Genomic DNA, 21,017 nt, shown 5'->3' with positions numbered 1-21,017 from the left:
CTATAGTATAAATAAACTACCTCCTCACATGCTGTTCTAAAATCTTACCTAGATAATCAACAGAAAATATTTGGGACAGTGCCTGGCCAGTGTTGAGCCCTCAACTCTTCTTAATGTCATTATTCACATAATGAAATCTTTGGTGTTTGCACTTTCTCACAAGGCCCTAAGAACACCTCCCAGATATTTCAAGGCCTAGCACTGGTTCTCACCCTTGGCTTGCTGAGAATCACCTGGGAGGTTTTTTTGTTTGGCTTTTGGTTTTGGTTTGGTTTTTGTTTAACTAAAGTATAGTCAGTTTACAATGTTGTGTCAATTTCTGGTGTACAGCATAATGTTCCAGTCATACGTATACATACATATATTCCTGGGGCTTTTTTTAAAGTACAGATGTCTGGGTCCCAGTCCCAAGGATTCTGGCTCCGTTGGTCTAAGGTGCACCTGGGACCTGGCTCCCATTAATAAATCTCCTAGGCGATCCTACAGGCAACAAAGTGACAAATCACTGATGGCCAGAATTGAATCTATAACTAGAGACCAGGTAAGGCAAGGACCAGCAGGCAGCCAAGCTTACAGCCACTGCACCATCACATAGCTCCCTACTTCACTGAGGCCACCACTGAGAAAGAACCTACAGCTGTTCTCGGCAATCTCAAGTTCTTATTCCAAAATAATTAGAATGAAAGAGATTAGGCCAAAGTTGAGCTAATTGCAGATCTCTCCCTAGCAGCTAATTTTGGGGAACCAAATCCTTTACCATTTTTTCCTTAAAAAAAAAAAAGCACCTAAAAATTTTTTAATTTAATTTAAAAAACCCAGCTCACCAAAAGTACACAGATGGCGGTCCTGAAGAATTAAGGGAGTCAATGTTTTGTTTGCAATATGGAGAACAGGTTCTCATTTGTGCATATAAAATATTTTTCTTACCTACTGTATAGCACAGGAAACTATATTCAATTTCTTGTAATAACATATAATGGAAAAGAATCTGAAAAGATACATATGTACGTATGTATATGTATAACTGACTTACTTTGCTGCACACCTGAAACCAACATTGTAAATCAACTACACTTCAATAAAAAAATTTAAAAATTAAAAAAATTAAAACTAACTGAAAATTGGAAAAAACAAATCTTTTCTACCTGTTAGTCAGTCATGAGTTTGGCTTCATTTTAAGAAGACACAAGAGTGTGGTTACATTTTAAGAGGACACAGGAGAATCAGAAGCAGCTATTTTTGGTGACAGATTTTCTTTTTAAGGCTGGCCAGGGCAGAGGGGAATCAGGCATGTGACCTCCTTTTCCGGCTGACTTCACAAAAGATGGGGAAGAGGAGGGCACCCTGGATGGTCCCCATGAGTCACTGACTCCGATCCCACCCTTCTGCTGGCCAGGCCTTAAAGATCCCAGGGTGCTACCACCAGGCAAATGCAACCGTTCACATGCCCGCATTTAGGGAAGTGAGGCCTGGGAAGGAAGCAACACAGGGGCACAGTTTGCTGCTCATCAACGGATCTTCGCCCTGAGAACCAGGCTTCCTCCTCTCAGAGGTCTGGTCCTGGCAAGTCCCTTCACGAGCCAGCCTTTCCAAAGAGGAACGCTTGGGGGTGGCTGGCTCCAGCCCCTCAGCTTCTTCTCCTTCCCTAGCTCCCCTGTGAGGCTGGCCCCCAGGTCCCTGACTCCTAGCAGCTCCAAGGTCTGCTGTGGTGGGAATCTTGAGGGTGGAGGGTCAGAACTGGGACCAATGGCCTGACACCAGCAGGAGGCTGATTTCCATGGAGGAATAACTTTCCAAGAGTTCCACTGGGGCGAAGCTCCGGTGGTTGGAGATTTGCATCAAGGCTAGGCCATAGACAAGTCAGAGAAGACATTCTGGAACCAGACAGAAGTTGACAAGATGTTCCCAAAGACCTTGTTCCCCACCTGAAAGTATATTTCTGTGAATCCTCAAACTAGCATCAGTTATCTAAGACAGTAGTAAGTCTGAGAAGTAGTTTTCTTATTGTTTTAAATTTGTAAATAAGAAACATTTCAATCATGCTGAATAAAGAAAATAACAAACTAGACTTTTATAAGTCCATCACCAAGATTAAACATATTTTACCAATCTTGCTTCAGACCTCTCTCTCTTTCTCTTTTCGAAGATATAAAAATGTCCAGATACAGTTCCATTTATTCAGACTCCCTTTTTCCTTTCCCAAAGGAACTGTTAACCTTAAGTTGGCCTATATCATTCCCATGTATGTTTTAGTTTTTAATAAATATGAATGAGTTAATAAAAATCATATTGTTTATATTTTAATATAAATTACATCTATTTTTATGTATATGTATATCACACATATATCCTTTTATAACTTGTTTTTTTCACTCAACATTGTTTTAGAATTTATACATTTTGAGAAAAAGTTAGCCTAGTACACTTATATTAATTTTTGTGTAGAGTGATATTATCTTCCATTAACACATTCCATAAACCAGTTTGTGGGCTGTGCAATTACTATTCTTTTGTATATGTGTGGATATATATGTTCATACATACGTTCATATATATGTGTTCACATACGCGTGTGTATGTATGTGTTCACATATGTGTTTACATATGTGTATATGCATACATATATGCACAAACACAAATCTGTACACGTATAAGATAGTTTCTCTGGGCTGTATACCCTGGAGCTGAATTGATATTTCTTAGCAAGAACACATCTTCGACTTCAATAGATATTGCCACATTGTTCTACGCTCCCACCAGAGTTCCTTTATGCCCACATCTCACCATCCCTGTTGTCATCAGACTGAATTAATTTTTGCTAATCTGGTCCATGTGAGTGGTATTTCATTATTTCAATTTACATTTCTCTTATCGTGGGGAACCAGTTATAGTTTTTGAGGCCAAGAATAGAAGCTAACCCTTCCCCACCCCAAGCCCCCCCCCCACATTTGGTGGAGGCAGGGAGAGTGTGGGAGCCCAGATGGTGAGGTTCCAGAGACCCTGGGCTGGAGCTGGGATTTTTCACTTAGGGGTCAAGCACAGATGAGGGTCAGAACAGAGGGCTGAATTCCAAAAGGACAGGCCAAAGAGCTGCCAAAGAGAGGGGACCCAAGAAGGAGCGGAGTCAGAACTCTAAGTCAGAGAGGTGAACAAGAGCGAAGTACACTGAAATCAATGGGAAGGGGTCTATGTTATTTCCTGAGAACGAGGGCAGTTGTTTGCAGCTGGCAGCTGGAGAGAAAGGAAGGGAGAGTATCGAGGACCAATGCTCCTGTGACGCAGCCTGCCACCACAGTACCCTCGGCCGTCATTCGTCTCCATTGTGAACCCTGAGAGCCCTAAATAACTCTGTGTATGTCCTTCTAAATGAAACTCCTTGGGTCAGCCCATAAAATCTGGGCCACCCCTGGGTTTGAGGGTTTGGGGTTTTCGTTTCTTTAGAGCAAACAACAACAAGAGCCCTGCAATGGGTGAGTGACTTATTTTTGGCAAATTGTTTCTCCTTCGAGTGGCTTCTTTTCAAAACATGTTTTGGAAACATTTAACAGTCTTTCCCATAGTACTGCTTCTCAGGGAAGTTAAACAAAGCCAGATTGACAGGCTGACTTTAAGGCAAGTGAGCCAAACTCTGTCCCCGTATTAAAGACGCTAGAGCTTTCTGGGAATAACTCATTTCCTTGGGGGGCAATGGAGGGTGTGGGAATCCCATATATCTCCATGTCCTTTTATCAGGCAAAACTCTGAGAAGCAGAATCATCTATCAACATGTGTGACAGATATGATTCTTAATGGGGACAGGAAACCACTCTAACCTCAATAAGTCTGCAGTTTCAAAGCCAACTTTCCCTTCGGTGAACTTCACTTCAAGTACAGCCAAATGCTGATGACAATGACCAAGGAAGACTCCAGAGAGAAAGGCGTGGAATAATGTGTCATGGCTGCACAATGGCATCTTGAGGGCCTAAGAAACCAGGACCCTAATATCTCCTTTTCCTCATTTGACACCATGGGGGTATAAAATGGGATGAAGTCCTCAGTCCAAAATGGGCAGGATTTAATAAAAACTTAAAAATATTTGAAGGTCTAGAATTGTCCTGTAAACCCAAGATGTAGTGAGGGTGAATCCTCACTATTCTGACCTTTCTAAGGTTAAATAGGACCAAGATAGACTACACTTTCGACGGCCAGTGAAAAACAAGGTCATGCATGATACTGACAACCATTTCTAATATCTCCTGGCTTTGAAATCTACCATAGAATATCTACATCTTTGAAGTAAGTGTTAGAGCCCATTTACTCATGTACGTGCACCACACACAGAGCAAGAAACATGGTATTTACATAAAAACATTAGTCATGTCCTCTGGGATACCCAAAGGCCACCGAGCTGTTCCATTCCAGATACTTGGTTGAGCACCTGCTAGGTAGGGGGTTAATTAGAAGAGGCCATAAGTCAAGGTCAGCAAGTAGGCAGGTCACAATCCATCATAGATGGTTCTAATGAGAGGACTCCTGATAGACATGTGGGCCAGCTTGAGGGAACAGACCAAGGACAGTGGGGACCCAGGGACCAGCCACCAGTGGGAAGCCATATCACACTAGGGCTGAAGGGACAAGAGGAGGAAGTTGTATCACTGGAGCCCAGTGGGAGCTGGAGACTTGAAGGATGGCTACCTGGTGGGAACCGTAGGGATGGAGGGACACAGCCACTGCCAGAGACTCAGGACAGAGAAATAAGCCAACTTCTCTCTTCCTATGCTGAGATCTCCTGCTCTGTTTTCCTATTTGCTAAACCCAACTGGAAGGCAGCTGGTTAGGGAACCTGGGTGATGGATGCAATCCTTAGGAACTAGCCCCGGCTGAGCAGAAAGCAGGGTGGGAAAGAGAGGAGACTGACTCGGGGGTTGGAGGTAGGTAGGGGTGCCAATGGCAAATCATCAGCACAGTGGCTCTCCTTCCATATCATGCTGCTTCCTGCTTGAATCAGTGCGTCTTTCAACCAGACACCACATGCGGCAAACAGCATAAATCCTCTCTTGATAAAAAGCTCATCAGTTTCCTGATCCAGGGTCAGTCTCCACATATCTTAGCAGAAAGATAGCCCAGTTTGGAGTCATTTAACTGAGCCGCTAACCCAACAGGAATTACCCTCATAACTTGCACCTGGTCACAGCCAACCACGTGGGTGGGGAACCATACTGGGTTTTGCTCAAGCAGGAAATTCCACATCTCCAGGAGCACTTGCTACTAGTTTTGGGCACAGAGAAAAGAGCTTCTCTTCATTCTCTAGAGAAACAGTATCAGGCAAGACCCAGACCAAAGGACACAGCTACCACTGATGGGAAGAATGGCCAGCACTCACTTGTCCCTTCTCCAGGCTTGGGTATGTGCGGGTGAGTCCCATTTACCAAGGCACAGGATCACAGGGTGAGAGGAGAAAAGCTGGGGGACTGATTCCCCTGCCTGCTCCCGACCCACCACCACTTTGGCAGGAGCTGCGTGCCTCTAACTATGCCCACAGTCCCTATCTGGAGGCCCCTGTCCCAGGGCTCTGGTTCTCCTTGGGTTTGGGAAAACACTCCACTGCTTGCTCCTCCAGGCTCATAGTGGTAACAGCTTCCCCTGGGTTCTTTCCCATACTGTGTTGGTTCCCTAACCCTACCCAGCCCCAGTAAACTGGTTTTATCATTGAACTCTCCTCCAATATTCCTTTGTGTGTTCCATCCGCCTCCTGGCAGCTCCCTGGCTGGTACCAGGTCATGTGAACTTGGTTAATGATGCTGCAGTACCCACCCTGGGAGGGTCACCTTCACTCGTGCACCATGGAAACTGATGCTTGTGGAGAGGGGCCAGCCTCCTCTGAGGACATAAGGATCCAGAACAGGGGTCTGTCTTCAACAAAGATGTAGTTTAACTTCATCTTCTTGCTTCTGTTTTTTTCACAAGGACTAAGTCAAGCAGTTTATAGTGAACCCAGAAAGGGCTGAGCAGTTGCTACCTTGAGACAGCACTTGGCATTTAGAGAAAAACAGTAGCTTTGGGGTCAGCATTCCAATCACTCAGATCCCAGCTCTACTACCTACCTGCCAGCTGATACAGGGACAGTTGCTTCTCTGGGCCTCAACATCATAGTCTGTTAAATAGGGCTAAAAATATCTACACCTTACAGGGTCACTAAAAGGTAACAAGTATTAATACCTGGTACAGAGTACACATTTACTGGATCTAAATTCTCTCTCCCCTTACTGTAAGGATCCTGTTTTCTCTTGGGTCCTAGTCTTAGCTCATCGCATCTGGGCCTGGGAATCCTTCTCTAATTCCTCTCCTTCACATGAATTGAATTCACTTTACCTCTCCATCTGGGACCCATGAGTCCCAAGGGCTTTATTCCTGGAGTGGGATGGGAGGATGGCTTTCCTGATGAGACTGAGATTCTGGGTACAGGCAGTTTTCCCTCTGATGTAATGCTACGTGCCTGTGCACGGGTACACACACACACGTATACACATGCACACACACTGAAATCCAATCCAGGACAAGTTCATTCCCACTTATGACTCATACTTCCATTCAGATAATATTAATTGGTCCCTGGAGAATATTACAGGGGATAAAATGGCAGGGATAACAAATGGGGGATGAGAGTGAGAACCCTTTTGGGAAATAATAGTTACTAAGGGCCCAGGGAGCTGATGCCTGGTTTGGTTAGAGTTTAGTAGGTATTTCTTCTAAGGCAATTTTGGGTTGATGCTCAGGCCTTTGTGGCAAATTCAGGGGCATTTCCAATTAGTTTTGTCGTGATCGTGGTATGGAAAGAGCCCACACTTCCTCTTCTAGTGCTTGTGTCTGAAAAGACAAGGCCTGTGAAATTCCAATTTGGAGTTCTCCAGCACTCCATAACCAGCCTATACACAGTAGGAATAGATTTCAAGCAGTGGTTCTCAAACTTCCATGTGTATCAGAATCACACGCCCAGAATCATAATCATAGGCCCCATATCCAATGGCATCAAAATCACCCTTGCATTTTTAAGAATTTCCACAGATAACTCTGACGAGTATAAAACATTGATAACAAATGAGGTTAAGAAACTTGCAGAAGAGCTTGTCACATCCCCTCAGGCCACCTGCCAAATGAATCAGAGAAGGCAGAACCATCACTGAGGAACCCAGATTTGCAAGTTGCCACTGACCAATGATTGAGAGACAGCAGCAGGGATAACCCAAAGGGCATTTCTATCTGGCTTCCAAAAGGAGTGTCTCCCTGATTTATCTCTTGCAAAAGATTCACCAGACACGTACAATATGAACCTCCACACATGAAATTTCTGGTGGCCAACTGATGAAGTACATTGCTGGGTAAGGGAGGAAGGTTGAGGGGATGATAGGCAAGAAAGGGGCCTCAATTTCAAAAGTGAAGGAGAACAATTCTGAGCGGGGCAGAGAACGAGTGTGTGGGAGAAGCACAGATGTTAGACCTGAGTTGGGAGGTTCTAGATGGCAGAAATCCACACGCCACCTTTATGATGTCGCTGTGGCTGCTTGTCACCTAGACCGACCAGCATGGAAAGCACAAGCCACACGTGGTCAACGAGCCCTTGAAACGTGGCCAGGTCAAACTGAAATGTGACGTCAGTGTAAAATACACATCAGATTTTGAAGACTTAATACCAAAAATGAATACAAAATACCTCTCAATAATGGTTCTACCAGTCACATGTCAAAATGATATTTTAGACATATCAGGTTACATAAAACATCTATTATTAAAACTGCTTTTACCTGTTTCTTTGTTTTCAATGTGACTAAAATATAATTTTAAATACATATGGGGTTCATATTTTTTGTTCCCACTGTAGTTCTCGTGCTCAGCACTAGTCTATAATATTTAACTGATTTTTTCTTTTGACCCCCATTTTTTTACTTAAAAAAATTTGGCCTTCTCTTAGACTAATAATAACCATGAAACCACAAGTTTGATGTGCCAATTAAGTTTTTTCCTAATAAGTATTAAAATAAATACCTAAGATAGCTCATGTACACACTACCTAAATTCAGCTTGTGTTTTGCCAGTGGGACACAAAACCACATTTTGGGAAACACAAACCTACTGTAAACCCTTTGACCCCAAGAAAGAAATAAAATGACTGGTCCATGACTCATGTGATCAGGGTCAGAGGCAGCCCAGGGCTGTTGGGTAAGCTCTGTGGGTCGGTGGAATTGGGGTAACTTGGATGTCTGCATAGACAAGTTTCCACGTCACTCACAGGCCTGGACTCAAGACTGTGTGACTGTCAGCACACAGGGAGTGGCATCTGGTCACACTCTCTGGTATCCACTCTGCCCTGGTGTTTCCCAAGGCACAAGGCTGGTGCCTTTCTTACAGAGCCAGTAGGGAACACAGCTTCTGCCTTTGAGTAACTGCGGAGGCAGGTGGTGCCCTTCCAGAACCAGATAACCCATGCTGACCAGCTGACTTTGACGCCTGCACCTCCCAGCCCTTTCCTTGGGAGGGCAGTTTCCCCTGCCAACAATTCAAGGCCCCCCTGGGTGACAGCTTGGTTCTGGCTGCCCTCCCCCAGCTGCCCTTTCTGATCTCAGGAGAGGATCAAAGGTCAACCACCCTCCAGAGGGGCACCTCCTTCTCCTGGCAAGACATAGGGACCCTCCCAGGAGGTGGAGGGGTCAGGATAACAGCTCTTATTCTGCTACTTTTTCTGTCTTATCCTAACACAGCAGGAGCTTAATGAATGCTGGTGAAGAGGCAGCCAAGGGTGTGAGAGTCCTGCTGTTTCCCTCTGGTCTCCTCCAACCAGGACTATTTCCTCCTGAGGAGGAGGGTGTTTGGGATCAGTCCCAGCAGCCAACAGTCACCACAGATGTGAAGTGAGGGGACTCTGGCTTCCCCTCAAAGGAGCCCTCTAGAACATTTTTGACCCTTTGAAAAGAGCACTGCCGGAGGGCAGAAACAAGCCCCTCACACATCAGTGTGTGCCCCCAGCCATTGTCGTGAGCAGCTTTCCTTCTCAGTCTTGCTGCTGCGCCTCCTGCTGCCTGGGCCCTCAGACTCCTCAGAGTTCGCAGCTGCTCTTGGCCTTCCTCATGGTTCATGGCCTGCTCAGGCAGCTCTTTTTTAGCTGACATGATTTCCGCTTTCAACTCATGGGTCCAGATTTAGAGCTGCCCGCGGCCCCAGATGAGATCTCCCCCTGCCCAGAGCCAGCCTGAGGAGAGCCAAGCCATCCATCAGACCAGCTGCTGCCCCTCCTTCCACCCTGCCCCTCGGAAGAGACCCCCGCATGGCTGTGCCCACACACAGGGCCGGCGGGCCTGTCCTGTCCCTCAGCAGACCACCTGAAGACCAAGATGGGAAGCAACTGTGTGGGAGACCTGGCCCTCAAATCCAGTCTGCAGACTCATCATTACATGGGCACTAGATGTAATGAGGCCACGTGGAGTTGAAATACTAACTGAAACGAGGGAAAACCAGCAAAAAACTCAAGCTGCTTTGGGCTTCAACTCCACAAAAATGCTAATAATAGATAATAATATTGAGCAATTACTGTGGGCCAGGCCCTATGCTTAGTAGTGTTTCATCTCATGCAATTTTCACCACTGCCTGAGGAAACAGATTCAGAGGGCTTAAGTAATTTGCCCAAGGTCACCCAGCTTCTGAGTGGCAGCCGGTCGGTGTCCTTCACGCACTCCGTGCACTGCCCCCTTCCATGTCACCAGTGAGAGACGGCCAAGGGGACAAGGGGGACACACTCTGCGCAGCTGCCCAGAGGTCCCTCAAGGACAGAAACAGAGGGACCAGCACAATGGGCTATCGGCCCAGGTGGCTTCTTCCCATTTGTCCTTCTTATCACCACAGTGCCACACTCTGCAGAGCCCCCTCAAGGTTGCCCACCGCACGCTCGTCCCCAGGGTCTGTGACAGGCTTTCAGGGTCTGTGCGGTTGACAGCTTGAATTTGACAAGATCTGTGCTGAAGACAGTGCCCCATCACTGACTTGAAGCAAAATGCCCGTGGCCCTCTCAGGGGACCCCCGTGATGGATGGGCCGCTCTCTGAGGGTCCCAGGGGGCCGGCAGGGGAGGGCTGAGGGCTCCAGGGCCTCACTTGAGCTGCCGGGAGGTCAACCACCATTTTAATGACAACCTTGTGCCAGCCGCCTCTCACTGGCTCAGAAGCTCAGCCCAGGCCAATCTCTGTCTCTGGCCAACTCCACACTTCCCGGAGGGCTGGGCACACGCCTGTCCAAACACTCTCCTTTGTCCTAGCAGGATCACAGAGGCCAGGGCTGGAGGGAGGCCCACTGGGCCGCAGAGTTAAGAAAGAACTCTCAGTCAGCCTTCTAGTCAGTATTAAGGAAAAGACAAGCAGAGGGGCCCATCATGCACCTAAAGGGACGGGGAATTCCTTCCTTTCTTCCTTCATTCATTCACAGATATTTACTGGGCCCCTACTCGGTCCCAGGCTGTGTGTGGCACTGGGGATGCCACAGTGAGGAAAACAGACATCATCGCTGTCCCCAGGGCAGACTGGTTGGCAGCAATTTTATACAAGAGTCTCGAGGAAGAAGTAAGCACTGCAGGACGGTTAGGGGCCATTGAACCAAATACAAAAGATAAGGGATGAGACAGGGCAACATCTGCCTCTAGCAGCACTCTGCCCAGGTTCCCATGCCCCCTCGGGGTATGCGCTCTGCAGGGAAAACCTCCCAGAGGAGAGGTTCTCCAAAACGGCTGTGCCTCAGAGCTGCGCTGAGCACATCTTAAATATACAGATTCCTGCAATTACAAGATTACTATCCCTAGTGACTCACCTCTGTAGGTCTCAGACAGGGCTTAGGAATCTGTAGTTATAAAAATTGTTCTAGGAGATTCTAAGGCATATCCAGGTTTAAGAGACCCTACCCTTAATTGTGAGTTCCTTATTTATCTAGATATTTGGAGGACTTAGATCAGTAGGGAAATTGAATAAATGAATGAAAGCATGAATGCTTGGAAGCTTGTGTGTGGCTGTGGTCAACAGCAGGCCCAGAGGCCTGGGGAGCTGTATGGCCTGGAATCTCTGGGTGAATTAGTATCACACAAAGGGTATACAGGATGGAGGCAGGTTGTGGGACCCCAGGCCAGGCACTGGGCCTGGGGCCATCCTGCCAAGGAGAGGCAGATGAGCTAAGAGTACACAGAGTGCTGATGACTCAGGGGAAGTGGAGTCCACAGGCCACAGAGACAGTCATGACATCTCAGGCAGTGTGTCGGTAACAGGTAATACAGGGCTGGAGGCAGGCAGACAGCGTGGGATGGACTCACACCCTGAAACACCCACGGTCACTGCCTTGCCTTCATCAGTTACTAATTTTACACACACAGAGTACAGGCGTGCCACGGTCCAGGCAACCCACCAGCACTGAGAAAGCAGAGATGACCAGCCCCTGGCTTCAAGGATGCCTGAGGCTGATACGGGATGCAAGCCTGGAAAGAGACAGAGGTGACAGAGGTAAGGACAGGAAGACTCTGGACATCCTGGCTGAGGACTCAGCCACATACCCAGGGAAGAATGAAACCTAGAAATGCCAAAAGATAAACAGTGGCCCTGGGTGTAGGGTAAAACAAGTTGCATAGGGCTCAGGCGGGGAGCAATGTAGACGGATCTACTTTATACTACTTACTAGCTCTGTGACCTTGTTACGGAAACGACAGGCCAGTCAAGAAACAAGCACCACTCGGAGAGTTGGAGTGCTCAGATGTATTACGCCGGCGGGCTCAGAGGGGCTTCTGCTCCAATCTGAGCACCTCCAAGACGCACGCATGAGGTTTTATAGGGTAAAGTACAAGCTTGGGGTATTCGGCCAATAGGCATGGAACAGCTTTAGCAGCATTATCATCACAAAAGTGGAGGCAGGGAGGCAGCAAACCAACATTCCAAAGCCAGATATGTATCTTTGAAAACCCAGCTGGCTAGCAAAAAACATGAACAGCAAACCAACACTAATTAACCTAGATTTACAAGCTAGTCTAGCAGAACTCAGATCAGTATTCCAGTACTTAGATTTGTGAGTTATCTTGTTAGCCCAGCCCAGCCTCTCCTTCACATTCCTAGACTTGTGAGTTATCTTGTTAGACCAGCCCGGCTTTTCCTTCACAACCTCAGACAAATTACTTAGCCTCTCTGAGCCTATTTCCTAATCCACAAAATGCGAGTAACAACACTTTTAACCTCATACGATTATTGGCTTGACAAAATGAGAAATGAGGTGTGAGAACACTGAGCACACAGTCAGCACTTAATCAGACCTAATCAGGATGACCATCAATGGAGCCCTTTTTGTACAGTTCTCATAACCAATACAATCTTGAGCTGCTCTGAGGCCCAGGCTGATGAGGAAACAGACTCAAAGAGGTAAATTTTCACATATAGCAGATCAATGGTGAAGCCACAACATGAACCCAGGCCTGCCACATTCCAGAGGCTTCACTGTTATGCTAAGCTGTATGCAAACATATTTTTGAAAGGGAAGATGTTTAAAAATCATAGTATCTGTGATTATCATAATAATCAAAAGTGGCAGTTCACTGGAATTTCACCTGGGGTTAGGAAAACTGGACTGTGCATCCATTAGGATGTTAATAATATCTTCTTTTTATTGAGTACTTAACTAGGTGCCAGGCACCGTACAAAGCACTCTTAGAAATCCATACAAAACACCTGTTTTTTTTTAATTTTTATACTTCATTTATTTTTATTGAAGTACAGTTGATTTGCAATGTGTTTCTGGTGAACAGCACAGTGATTCAGTTATACACATATGTATTCTTTTTCATATTCTTTTTCATTATAGGTTATTACAAGCTATTGAATATAGTTCCCTGTGCTATACAGTAGGACCTTGTTGTTTATCTATTTTATATATAGTAGTGTGTATCTGCTAATCCCAAACTCCTAATTTATCCCTCCTCCCCTTCCCCTTTGGTAACCATAGGCTTGTTTTTTATGTCTGTGAGTCTGTTTCTGTTTTGTAATTAAGGTCACTTGTGTTATTCTTTTAGATTCCACATATAAGCGATATCATACGATATTTGTCTTTCTCTGCCTGACTTACCTCACTTAGTACGATACTTTCCAGGTCCATCCATGTTGCTGCAAATGGCATGATTGCGAAACATCTGTTTGACACATAAACTGAGACTTGGGATGAAGTGCCTAGCTGAAGGTCATTCAGTAACACAAAGGCTGAATCAAGATTTGAACCCAGGGCTCTGAATCCTTATGCCCTGAACCACTGCTGTGCTACAGATTCCCACAAGGGAGCATTCGGCAGAACATCCAGAAGACAAGACTTCCTAGCAATGTTGCCTTCTCCCAGCAATGTCACATTTGAAACTTTCAGTCACATGTGAATCTGAATCTGAATTTGAATCTGAATCTGAATTCAGTCACATCTGAATCTTTTGTCTGTCTGAGTGAAAATACGTTTTCTGTTGTGTGGTTTTGTTTCTTTTACCAACTGTTCCACACCCACCCTGAACTTGGAAGCCCACTCACATTGGATGGGCCCCTCTGAACTCTCCCATCCACCAGTGAGGCCTGTCCTCCTGACCTTATGGGGTGACTTCAGAGAAGAAATGAGGTCATTTAAAGGACTACCAGAAACAAAGGGGGTTTCTGGGGTTTGGGATTTTACTGGGTTTTTCTTGTTTTAAGTCATGGCACTGAGCCCTACTGCCTCTCTTTCCCTGAGTTCAGGGAAGCACTTGACTGTGACCGAGGAATATAAAAGGCTGAGTTGTTGAGTCTGCCCATCTCACACACGCAGAATTACACGACAGGCCAGATTTCCAACATCCCCACATTGTCACCCAGAGAAAAGGCAATGAAGGGAGGACTCAGGCAGGAGGGGATTTCCTCACTCGTGTGCTGATGTTGGCAGAAATGTCAGAGGCCTAGATGCTGTCTGCGCCCCAGTGGTCCCTAGGCCTGAGGGAAGGCAGAGTGAGGGAGGATTTGGCCTCTGCCCCTCATGCCCCTGGGAAGCAGAGTGGTCCGGGCCCTTCCTCTAAAAATTGAGCCTTATTGAGTCCAACTACAGACTTGAGAGACCCCAACAGAACTGCCCACTATGATGTTCCAGTCCTTCACAACCACCATGTCCTACCAACCAGTCTCTCCTTCAGGGAAGGCTTTGCACATAGAAGGAGCAGAATGTCAAGTCTCAAGGGCTGGTTTTGTTGCTTTTATAGGTTCCCAGCCCTCCCCCACCCCACCCCTACTCCTGCCAAAAGCTGCCACTGCCTTTAGGGCAGAATAAATCTCCTCTCTCCCTATTATCTTAAATTCCCAGGATCCGGCGCTCTGCCTTGACCAAAAAAGAAATAAGGTAAATCTGGTACAGCTCAGGCCAGCAAAGCTCCTTTCCCCAGAGGGCCAGGAAGCTGTGTCAGCAATATCATAAATATTCTATTTCTAGATAGAAATGTCCTGGGGCCTTTATCCCATTCCTCCAAGTCAGGCCATTCCGTGGAAAGAAAGGTTAAATGAAGTGAATATTTGCGTGACTAAAACCTTTCTCTTTCTTGGCAAAAATAGGCAAATTTGCACTTAGGAGCTTTTTTGTGGGCCTGACTAGAGGCATTTCATCAGAGCTGAGCCCTTGGAAGGGAGAGGGAAAGGGGGACCAGTGGCCCCTAGACTGAGAAAGGAGCAGGGGAGGCACCAGAAGGGGGTGCTAAGCCTGTCACCCCTGAAGCAGCCTCGTTGTGAGAGCCGGATCCCTGGGGCCTGGGACCTGAGGGGCTGGGGAGCTCTTGTTCAGGGAGAGAGAAGCGCCTTTGAGCTGGTTGGGGGTGGGGTGGGACAGTCACCCCCTCCAACACCACATCCACACAAGGGAAAGTCCCCATGTCTGAAAAACAAAAACTCATAAATAAGGAAGTATCCGAAGCTGAGAAAACCAGCAGACACCTGACAGCTTTCCTTACGCAAATCTCTATTAGTATACCAAAACAAGTGACTAAAGCCAGCATCACTGATGAAGAAGTTGACCCCTGGTTTCTACAGTCGGATGACTAGAGTCAGTCTTTAAAAACAGGAAGCGCCAGATGTAATATCAAATGACCCAGACAGTAAAAAGCAAGGCAGAACACTAAATTGGAAGACAGGAAGTCACAATCACGCCACCAACAATACAGATATTTGTCTGAGATATGTTTGGCATGGTGCCCTAACACGGCCAGAAAGTGGAAAAGTGCAGCCAAGGTGAGGCTATTTATCACAGGCAAGGACATGAGAAATAGCCAAACGGATACCCTCTACTGCAGGACCATGTCATCCCTGCAGATGAGTAAAACTTTAGCAGTTCTATTGCTGAGTTGAATGTGCAAACTGCAAGCCAGATACCACTACTAAGCACTGGGATTAGCTCCCAAAATAAAAGCTCTGGCCTCCGTCAAACCCCCTCCTTGCTCAAGGTTAGAGTACCCGGCATCTATCATTTCTGGCAAAGGTTATTCCTCCTCCAGGTAACGGCAGTATGTTCACTTTAGTCACCCCTCCCCCACTCTCAGTCTCCCTCCAGCTTGTGTGAGTGCGGCCCGCCCTGCCCCGGGCTGCTGGAGCCCCGGCTGCTTCGCAATGCCAAAAGCACTGCCTATCCCTAGCCATCCTGACCCTCTTTGAGTCCATGAACGTGAGCCTTGGGATTCTGCTGGAACTCTCAGAAAACAGAAGCTCCTTATCAAGTAGAATTACTAATCTGATAGTATAAAACCTTACTGCTGCCAAAAGCCACTGTACGGATAGACTCTGCTGGAGAATCAAAGCCAACACAGAGGAAAGCAGTACAGTTAATACAGAAGGGGGAAAAAAAGACTGTCTTCATGATGTAATTATGAACTCTAGGATCCATCCTTACTTGAAATTAGCCCATGCTCCTGGGTATTCTTCAGCTGTGAGAGCGATCAAGTCCCCGTTTGCTGGTTTCAGAGGGTTTGGGGGGAGATCTGCCACTTGCTGCTGAAGGGTCCTAATACAGTAAACCAGGGCTTTCGTTTCTGGTCTCCACAAGATGTTCAGAGGGACCTCCTCTCTCTTCTGTGAGTTCTTGGTAATAGTGATCTGTAGCCATATTGGTGAGGAGACTTTAGCAAAGCTTCTTTATCTCTCTGAATCTTTCTTCCTCTGAAACGAGGGAGTTGGACGAGAAGAAATCTAGGGTCCAGGCAAGTTCCGAAACTGTGATTTCAGAACTTGGTAATATTCTCTGAAATGTTTCAGATCCCTGAAAACACTACTCAGGATACATTTGATTTTCCAGTTCAGTAGATGATTTCTATATCTTTTCTGCATAACCCAGAGAGCTAATATTGCCTGGGGATTTTTCAATATTACAACACAAAGAATACAAATTGAGAAAAACATAAGTTCTCTGGAAAATCTTGGTTTCAGGAAGGATCTTCAACTAAATGTTCCCTTTGGCTCTCTTTCCTATGTCCAAATGGCCAACAGCCACAGGTATTAGAGATGAGAAAGTACCATGTTTCCCTGCCACCCAAGACTGCTGTGCTCCCTGGATGGGTGGCAGGTTGCTGGTATAGCAGATACGTGAAGGCACAGTCATCAGGAAAATGTAAGTTTATAAATTTTATTGTACAACTTTTGGATGATCTAGAATATGGTCTATATTATCCAAGATTATTAAGACTGTAAGTGTGTGACAGACACACCAGTTCAACGGTGTTCAAACAGCAAAAGATAACTTACTGGGCTCCTGTAACTAGAAGGAAAAAAAATTCATATCATGTCTTGAGGAACAGGTGGATCTAGGTCCTCAAATGTTATCTTCAGGGATAGGTCTCTATTTCTTTATTTTACTTTATTCTCTGGGAAAGTTCTTCTTACCTGTTCCCTTAGATTCCTACCAGTACTGCCAAGTTTATACTCATTTATCAAGTTAGCAACCCCAGGAGAAAGAAAACACCTCTTTGCCAACAGTGACATTAAAAGCCCCAGGACTAATAGCCATCAGTCTGCCTCGACTTATGTATGTGTCCATCCCTGAAACAAGCACTATGGTGCCCATGGGCCAGGTCTAAGACACATGCCATGTGAGCGCACACATGTAGGACTCAGGAGGGGGAGTCAGCCTCATCTGGCCCACATGGGCTGAGACTGAGGGAGGGATGTTGACCCAAAGGAAAACTAGAATGCTGTTTCTAGAGGCAAAGGAAATGGGTGCATGGCAAGGAAAACAACAAACAGACACTACCCAGCTTTGGGGTCAAATGCAAAGGGCCAGATCCTGTGGTACAAGATGTTTCTGGAACTAAAAGGAGAGGGAGTTATTCCTTTCCTCCTGCAGAGGACCTCTCTCCTTGCAAGGAGGACAGCATGTGGTAGGGAAGAGGACACAAGAGTAGGGTTCCACAGATCAGGTTTGGAAGCTTAGCTTGTCCATGGAAAGTATTAGCCATCATGTATGGGAGGGACCTGGAACCCAGGAGGGAGCTGATGTTAAGGCTGTGTCCTGAGCAAAACAGTGACAGGCTGTGGGTGTCCCCCTCTTTCTCTCTTAGGCCCCTCTTCCACACCTTCTCCTCTGGGACCCACAGACCAAATCACAACCCCTGATCACAGCCCACCTGAGTTGCCACCATCCTCTGTCTGACTAGCCAGCACATGTGGCCCCAGGGCCAGACACTGCAGGGTTACCTGTTGCTACCAAGCATCCCCAAAGAGCACTGCTGTGGAACGCCTTTCCTTCCATCACGTCCACATCACACAATTGCCCTGGTGTTCCAGCTGGAACACAGTGAAGACCTGCTGGCAACAGACAATAGGGCTGGACCAAGCTTCCATGTGCACCTGACTCACCATGAGTCACACCCCCCAGGGGACCTTCTCAGCTCACCATTGTTACCAGTTAAAAAGAGTCACGTATGTCCCGCACAGAGGAATGTCGGAATGGCAGGCAAGTTTGAGGATGTTGTTCTTTGGCTTAGGATATGATTCTCCACTAAGAAGTCCACTGATAATAGCATAGGAATAACATCTCTTCCAAAGGTAGTTACATTTTAATGAAAGATAATTTAAGCCACAGCCTCCAAAGGAATAACTAAGGTTCTAAAGATCACATGGTATTGATTTGCTTTGCCAGTTCTGTTTGAGCAATTCTGGTCATTCTGAATCTTCTTCAGGGATGGGGTCTTAAGTTTGGCTGAGAAGAAATCACCCTGACCCCTTCGAGTTTTTCACAGCCTTCTTCTTCACAGGGTAGAACAGCCTGACCACCATCACTCCTACACTTGGCTTTCACCCAGAGAAGCACTGGCTGATAAGGGTGGTAAATGCTGATGGAAGAGATGTTGTAACTAAATGTCATTGTGTTTATATCTATGTGTGTCTTCTGCAATACAAGATAAACAAACCAATCTTCCCCAGCAAGCTTAGGCGGGTAACGAACAAAAAATACAGTTGAGTAACCTGCCAACCTAAATATTTCACAAAAGCTAAGTGATAGTAAATAAAGCCAAATTGTGAGATGGGAGTGGGACTTTCCTGAAGTGTTCTCAAAGATCTGCCTGAGGTTGTCTGAAACTCAACCCCTTAGGGGAATAATTTCTACTTATTTTTAATAGCTGGCTTTTCAAACTTATTATCATACTGATGAGATGAGTATTAATATTAATTTGCATATAACAGCTGTTTAGCAGGCCAGGCACTGTGCTCAATATTTTGTTGTGTTTTTTTTCCTGAAGTATAATTAGTTTATAAATTGTGTCAATTTCTGGTGTACAGCATGTTTCAGTCATACCTATACATGCATATATTCCTTTTCATATCCTTTTTCATTATAGATTACTACAAGATATTGAATACAGTTCCCTGTGCCATACAGTAGAAACTTGTTTACCTATTTCATATATAATAGTATCTGCAAATCTCGAACTCCCAGTTTATCCCTTCCCACCCCTTCCCCTCAGTGGTAACCATAAGTTTGTTTTCTATGTCTGTGAGTCTGTTTCTGTTTTGTAAATATGTTCAGTTGTGTCTTTTTTTCTTTTTTTTTTTTAGATTCCACATATAAGTGGCATCATATCGTATTTTTCTTTCTCTTTCTGGTTAACTTCACTTAGAATGCCAATCTCCAGGTCCATTCGTGTTGCTACAAATGGCATTACTTTATTCCTTCTTTGGCTAAGATAGATAGATAGATAGATAGATAGATAGATAGATACATAGATAGATACATAGATAGATAGATACATAGATACATAGATACCACAACTTCTTTATCCAGTCATTTGTCGGTGGACATTTAGGTTGTTTCCATGTCTTGGCTGTTGTAAATAGTGCTACTGTGAACACTGGGGTGCAGGTGTCCTTTCAGATTAGTGTGCTAAATATTTTACATGGATTATCTCCCTTATCCTCAGAGCAGTTCTATAAGAAGGAGCTATCATCATCCCCATTTTGCGACGGGGAAACTGAGTCTCAAACTGAATAACACAACTTGGAACCAAGAATCAAACCCAGGCAGCATCACCCAGAGCCCGTGTTTATAACTATTTTCAGGCTGCATTACTTTACATCACCCCCTCCCCTGAGAGTGACTCCCCTCCCCTCCCAGTTCAAGGCTGTGCCTCTGTCCTGGTCTCACAGCCCTCCCAGACTTGGCCCATCTCCAGCTCTCCATCCTAATTTCCCAGCCTCCCTATCGTAGCAGCTTTCATTCTAGACCACACATTTTCTCCCCCCTTCCCACCTGTTGCTCACATCCCTGGCAGCCCCTAAAACTAAACACACAGGCTGACCTTACTCCCACTACCAGGCCTTTCTGCAAGCTGTTTCCTTCCCTGGAAGGCCACTTTCTCTTCTCCACTGATGGGGAAGCTCCAAATCCCATCTCAAAACACCACATTCTTACGGAGCCTTTCCACTCTCTCTCCTTCCTAGAAACTCCCATGGCCCATTTGATTTTATCACTCATGTGAAGCTTAAACCCTGCACTGTGATTCTGATTAGCTTCTACAGCACACAAATTATTAGCCCAACTCTTTATCAGCCTCCTAGAATGCATGGACCACGTCCTGGCTCCTTGGACTCACCTTCACACTTAGCACAGGACCTGGCCCATTGCTCAACTCAGCCCCCAATGAAGGCACAGGCTGGGGCTGAGAATCCTGAGTGCCTTCTAACTGCTGGGACACTTTGTATATAAAACATTTAGTGCACATTTTGATTTTTGCTTGATTATCATGACACAGCTCAAATCATGGTCTGGATGGGGACAGCCCATAGTAGATTTAATCCTTGGCTCTGACACCCACGTGGCCACCTGTCACAGTGGCAGGGCCCAATCTGTGGGAGTGTCTGAGGAAAAGTCAGCTGCCCCCACATGTCAGAAGCTGAGGCAGATGATGCTGCAATAGCCTTTAACATAGAAATCTGTTCCACACACTCCTCTCCTCTCTGCTCCTAAGCGCTCAAAGAAAAAAATTTTTTTTTTATTTTTATGATTCTCTAAGTAATACCTATTCATAGTTTTTTTTAAAAGAAAATATGGAAAAGTATTTTAAAATAACATATTACCCATTATCTCATCATTGTTATCTTTTTGGTATATTTCCTTCTAGTCATTTTTTTCTTGTATCCCTGCCTGGTTCTGTGTTAGACAATGGGGTAACAGATGGAAAGACCCCTCCCAGCCCTCAAGTCTCTGCAGATGTGAGGGAAACACACCAGATAACAGGGACACATCATATGATATGAAGACTGGGACGAGCACAAAGGACGAGGCCATGGAACTTTCCACATAGAGGGAGAAGAAAGGGCAGAGATGGAGAGAGAACTCTGAAAGGGCCTGCATTTGGTTCTCCCAGCGCAATTACTGAAATCCTGCTGTGTGTCAGGGTGGTGGGGAACTGAGACCTAGCGGCAGGAAGTGACTTGTTCAAGGTCACTCAGCTAGTTAGCTATTTCCATAATACTTACTAGACCATGTGCTCTGAAGCCA

Source organism: Camelus ferus, chromosome 5 (genome assembly GCF_009834535.1).
Source record: "Camelus ferus isolate YT-003-E chromosome 5, BCGSAC_Cfer_1.0, whole genome shotgun sequence".
Taxonomy (NCBI): Eukaryota; Metazoa; Chordata; class Mammalia; order Artiodactyla; family Camelidae; genus Camelus; species Camelus ferus.
Note: the sequence above shows the minus strand (reverse complement) of the source record.